Here is a 6,140-nt window from a genome sequence, read left to right on the forward strand (position 1 = left end):
TTGATATTGTTTTTTGTTTTTTCTCTAATTTTTTTAATGTGTTGTAACTTAAAGATTTTGCTCTTAATTATAGGAATGATATGCTTGAAAATATACAAAATATATTAACTGTATCTTTACTCGGATGTATCTTTATCATATATATATATATATACGGGGGTTGTTTTATATTGTTTATTCTAATATTTATTTATTTTTTGAATTTATATTTTTTTTTATCGTATGAAAGTTAATAATATACTTATGGTTTGATAATAAATTGTTTCACAAATAAATGAGATATTATAACCCGGTTTAAAAGCTATATGGTTTTGATGAGACCCAAGACCCGTTTATTTTTTTACTATAAAATTGGTTTTTTAATTATAAATAATATTTATGAAAGTTAATAATATACTTATGGTTTGATGAGACCCAAGACCCATTTATTTTTTTTTTTACTATCAAATTTTGGTTTTTAAATTTAAATAATATATATATATCTTTTTTAAAATAAATAAGATATTAATTTTTATTATATCCTATTTTATAGGATTTTTACATCAACAAATTGGTGAGAATAATTTTTAATTTAATGAGATGTTATAACCCGTTTAAGGAATATCTGGGTTTGGTAAGACCCATACCCATGAATTCGGGTCAAATGCATGAGAAGCCTCCATTTAAAAATCAAGCAAATCTGGTGACTCCAAAAAAAGGGGGAGCGACCACATCGCGACACGTAGGATTTTTATGTTTTCGTTTATATATATATTATATATATATATTATATATCATGTTGGTGTCTACATCCAAGAATTAGAGTTTTTAAATTTAAACAAATCGAGTTTTGATGTGATTGGTCCTAGAACGCTGATCATGAATTCTCCTGAGGATGGCTGTCACCCCGACGACCTTTGTTTTAAGTTTAACAATAGCAATTTCTTGGATCGTCTTCTTCGCATTTGTATCTATTTTGATCCGATCGAGTCTACTGAGTCCCCATTAGGTATCGATAACTTGCTATCGCTTATTTTATTTCATTAATGACTCAAATAGACGGACTATGCTCAAGTTTTTATTTGGTTTTTATATATACTATTATAGTGAGTCAGGGTTTAAGAGAATTTTTATACTTATTGAGTCCATCCCCAGTATTTTCAGCCAAGCTTTACCATTGCACAAAATTAATATACTGATTTTTAAACCAAGGGGTTTGGAAATCATATGCCAGCAGCCAGCAAAACTTCAAAAAAAAAAAAAAAAAAAAACTTGCATGAAAAGCAATAATAACATAGCCTTCTTTTTAATTTTCCTTTTTTTTGGATTAAACATGCTTCGTGTATATCACGATTATATTTTTTTGGTTTTATTTTTCGCGTTCCATAACGAGTGTACCAACACCAATCGAGTAGCTGCACGTCACAACGCCTAAGTCTCATCCCACTAGTTTGATATAAGTGTAAACAATGGTTATATACTATCCAATTCAAACTAGAGGTTAACTAAATGGGTCGTGTGCGGGTTTGACATGTTTAATTTGTAACTAAATTTGACGTATAATTTAAATATTGGTGCTACTTTATCCCATTCGAACTGAACTAAGGATTGTTGAACATTAGGAGTTAAAACTATTGAAACAATTTGACAGTATTGAAATTTAGTTACAAATTAAACAATTGAAATTTATGTATAGCAACAATTTGACAGTCACAAGTGCTCCTGCTATACTTGATGTACTAATCGTTGCTGACAAATTTGATGTTGCTTCATGCATGAGACATTGCAGCCGTTTATTAAAAGATATCCTGATCATGACTCCTGAATTTATACTCGTTTATCTTGATCTTCCTTCCAATATTATAATGGCGGAAGCACTTCAGCCACTAACTATTTTCGCGAAGCAGTTATATGTTGTCCATTACAAAGATATAAACAAGTAATTAAGCTTCCTCATAACAAATGTTTAATCATTAATGAATAGTCTAAAATTTTCATAATAACGGCAGGTTTGAAGATGAGATTCTAAGTTTACCGCTTGCTGATGTGGAAACAATTATAGCTAGTGACGATCTCAAGGTGACATCAGAATATGCCCTTTACTTGTTTGTCCTCAAATGGGGCCATTACCAATACCCTAATATAAAGGAACGTCATGAAATCATCACCCGACTTGCAAAGTTTATTCGTTATCCTTACATGACATATGATGAGCTTAATGAAGTTCTAGATAACAATGAGTTCGTAAGCTTTTTTACCATTTTTGTTGTAAGGGAAGCAGTTTTTTTCAAAACCAATGCCCTCAATTCACATTATATTGCGGGTGATGACTCCCATCGATTTGTAAGGCGAGGGGCCTACAAGTGTCGACCAATTAAGACGCGTCCGCATACACCAAACTACCAACTTGACAAAAGATGTAACTTAATGATGTCGGTTAATAAAACAACATTTGTTCTATATTAAATATTAATTATGATGATTTAAAAAATTAATTTACATGCTTCAAAAGACAAAAACCAAAAATTAAATAAGCAAAAGGGCTGGTGGGGGCTTGAACATGCGCCCGTGGCCGGCCCAATCAAGACCACATACACCAAACTACCAACTTGACTAAACTGTTAGTTGGTAGTCAAATGTAAAAAAAGATTTAAATACATAATCCATTTTCCCTCAAATTGATTATAAACCCTAAATAATTAAAATCGATTATTCTGATTGTTGTTGTTTAATTAACTTTGGGGTTAATGATACATGGATACAGGCGAGCAGAACCATGCCTTTTAATTACCTTTAACGAGGCTTAATCGATGACCAATAGACAAGAACAGTGGTTGGCGCTAGGTGGATTGAGAACGGGTATAAGTGAACTGAGTCACTCTAATTATTGTTGAGGTTTATGATGGCGAGGTTAAGAGAAGTGTTTCTGCAAGTTTAAGACTGCATTCTTGAGTTTTTTATTTAAGGGTTTGAAAAAGAAAAGAAAAGAATTTTTCTTTTTTCATTCTTGAGTTTTTTTTTAAGAAAAGAAAGAGTATGGAAAGAAAAGTTAGACATTTTTTCCTTTAAAACTTTCCTGTCAAATATAGTCAGATTGTGAAGGAAAACTTTATAATATTACTAATTTACCATATCTCAATTCTCTTTTCCATGTTGTTATGATGACATAATTGTAAAGATACAAATTTTTTTCCTAATTTTTTCTTCCAATATAACTCAAGAATGTAATTAATACTTTCTTTTCTTTTCTTTTAACTCGAGAATGTCTTTTAACTAGATAATTTCTTTTCTTTTCTTCCCCTATCCAACTTTATCATTTCCTTTCCCTATATTTTAAACCCGAGAATGCTACGAACTTCTATTATTATGGTCGATTTAATGTATAACAATAAACGGTTAATGACGGCTTCGATATAATAGCAATACGAATCAATTAGGACCTGGTTTTCCTAATTGTAGTGTGGTGAGATACGTAATACATGCATAAACGATCTGCGAATATCAATTTCAAAGTTAGATGCGAGGATTAAGGTGCAAGCCAAACAATTGAGTATATGGGTTCACGAATTGGGTCACGGGTTTGGGTTGTAAAATGGGTAAGCAGGTTTAATGATCATAATAATCAGATATTTGCATTTTAGTCCTTGAAGTTTGGAAGTGGAAACAATAAAGGATTAAAGTTTAGTTTAGGGCTAAAATCGTATATATATCAAAGCTATTTATTATATATTAAATAAATATAATAAACAAATATTAATAAAATAATAGATACTCGATAGACACGATATTTTATTTCATAATTATTTCATGAACATGAAAACGGGTCGGGGGATAAAATCTTAAATTGGAAAATCCGTGTTGTTACAAGTGTCATTCAAACATAATACCACCATATTTTCTTCACCCTCTATAGTTGTGACAAGTTGTTTCATCACAGTTCAGAAAGTAGATTTAGGACGTTCTTTTTGAAACATAAATTTAAGGTTTTTTTTCACAAGTGTCGTTCAAACATCAGTCCACCAAATTTTATTCACTTTCAATTATGACACGTGGTTTCATCAGAGATTTAGGACGTTCTGGACGTTCTTTTTGAAATCCAAATTTTAGGTTTTTTTTTTCACAGGTATCATTCAAACATCAACCCACCATATTTTCTTCACTCTATATTGCTTTGACACGTGGTTTCATCACAGCTCAGAACGTAGATTTTGAAGCTCAACAAAAGTTTGAAACACATGTTTTAACAAAAGGAGCTCAACATGCGTCAAAGGAGATGGATGGAAACGTTGAATGATTACGACTGTGAAATCGTTTATCATGAAGGTAAGACCAACGTTGTGGCTGGCGCCTTATGTTTTAAAAACATGAGAAACCCAAGAGAGTGCGAGCGTTGCGATTAGAACTCCAAGTAGATCTAGTTGAGCAAATCAAAATAGCCCAACAACAAGCAATCGAAGAAAACAAAGTTCCCGATGAAAATTGTAACGACACCATTGACTCGTTAGTCAAAGGAGAAGATGGTATACTTAGACGTTTTTAACCCGAACCAGTTTCATACATAACCCGAACTAAGTCAGCTCCTACCTGACCTGTGGGTACGAACCACGTTTCAGTTTCTTAGAGAAACTATACCCGGATCAAGACCCGGACCCGCCAGAAGCAATTCCACCTCTATCCGGACATGAACTGGCCAAAACCTGACCAAACCCAGAACCAGTTCCTACCCAGTTCCGATTCTTAACATTAGGTATCCAGGGACCAGGACCAGGACCGACCCACTAGTTACTCCAAAAAAGCCCAACAATTTCAAACAATCGAAAAATAATTGCTCAAAAGTTCACATAGTCATTCTCTTGTACTCTATGCAACATATTAATATATATATATATATTAAAATAAGGATTCAAGTTATCTCAGAAATTGACTATTTCTTTTACTATTCATTTTTTTAATATTTTATTAATTATTTATTAAAGCACTAAATTAATAGCTATCATTCTATAAATAAATATAACTAGTAGATTTCCCGCGCTATGCTGCAGACATTAATCGATATCAGTTTGATTTGTTATGTTACATGTATGACATCGACACTCTGTATAACAATTTACAGAGAATATAAAAAAAATCGTGATATGTCTAGTAGAAATTCGAAACATGTTTTACATGAGGATACCGGTTCCATTAATACCGACACCAGTATCAATATTGTTTGATTTGGTTCGTCAGGGGCGACACTCGATATACATAGTTCATGATGTTTAAAAAATGTTTTATATCGAATACAACTCCATTTTCAATAACATTTATAATGAAATATCGAGAGAAAAAACTATCAACCACAACTGCGTATTTAGATGTTTTATTTTTTTTTAAGAATTTACCGACGTAAGTTATAAGAAAAATTACGAAGTTGTAGCATAAAAACATTAACATGGAAATGTAAAATTAATGATGAACAATACCAATATATGAAGAGTTGTTATGAAGCTAGAAATGCTATAAGCATTCAAACAAAGGTCAAGAACAATTAGCTAAAAATCAGAGTTTTTTTTTATTATTATTGTAAGCTAAGACCATTTAAGTTTAATATGTATTATTATATTAATGTTATTTTCTAGTTTAAAACCTATGCGTTCCCAAAGTAACTTAAAAAAATGAAAAGAAAACTGAGACATGGAAGATACACACTATAGGGACTGACTTTGCAACTTTTGAATTCTGCTGGGCTGAAGCATAATACGTGGCAAGAATTCAGAAACTGTAGCCTGACAAGAACAATTAGATACACACACTTTACATATATTACTGGAAAACATAAAAGAAAATTGCAGGAGCTAAAAGGGTCAACATATGTTTTAACATGGGTTAAGTATGCTTCTATATGAGTATTACTGTAGCTATACGTTTCCTTTAATATATAGGAGAATACTATTTATTTATTTTATTTCACTTTTGATTTCAACTAAATTAAATATTTAAAAAATTATATTTCAAACACTAAAGTTGGGCAAGTATCGGTTTTAAATGTTTTGTTTGCCGGTTAAAAGGTTTTCTTAAAACTTTGCTTTCACATTTTTTATAGTTTGTCATTACAATAATCGAAACTATTTTCATGATTTGTAAATATCCCATCGCATGGTTTTATATCCGCGTTTCAA

The 6,140-nt window shown here is 31.4% G+C and overlaps 1 pseudogene; it reads left to right on the forward strand.

The window, feature by feature from the left end:
- Positions 1–1,667: 1,667 nt before the first annotated feature.
- LOC143574105 (BTB/POZ domain-containing protein At2g46260 pseudogene) lies at positions 1,668–4,273 on the forward strand (annotated as a pseudogene).
- The last annotated feature ends 1,867 nt before the right edge of the window (positions 4,274–6,140 follow it).

Source organism: Bidens hawaiensis, unplaced genomic scaffold, assembly GCF_021521415.1.
Source record: "Bidens hawaiensis isolate Kalapana, Puna unplaced genomic scaffold, B.hawaiensis_p1.1 tig00026850_1, whole genome shotgun sequence".
In the NCBI taxonomy this organism is placed as follows: domain Eukaryota; kingdom Viridiplantae; phylum Streptophyta; class Magnoliopsida; order Asterales; family Asteraceae; genus Bidens; species Bidens hawaiensis.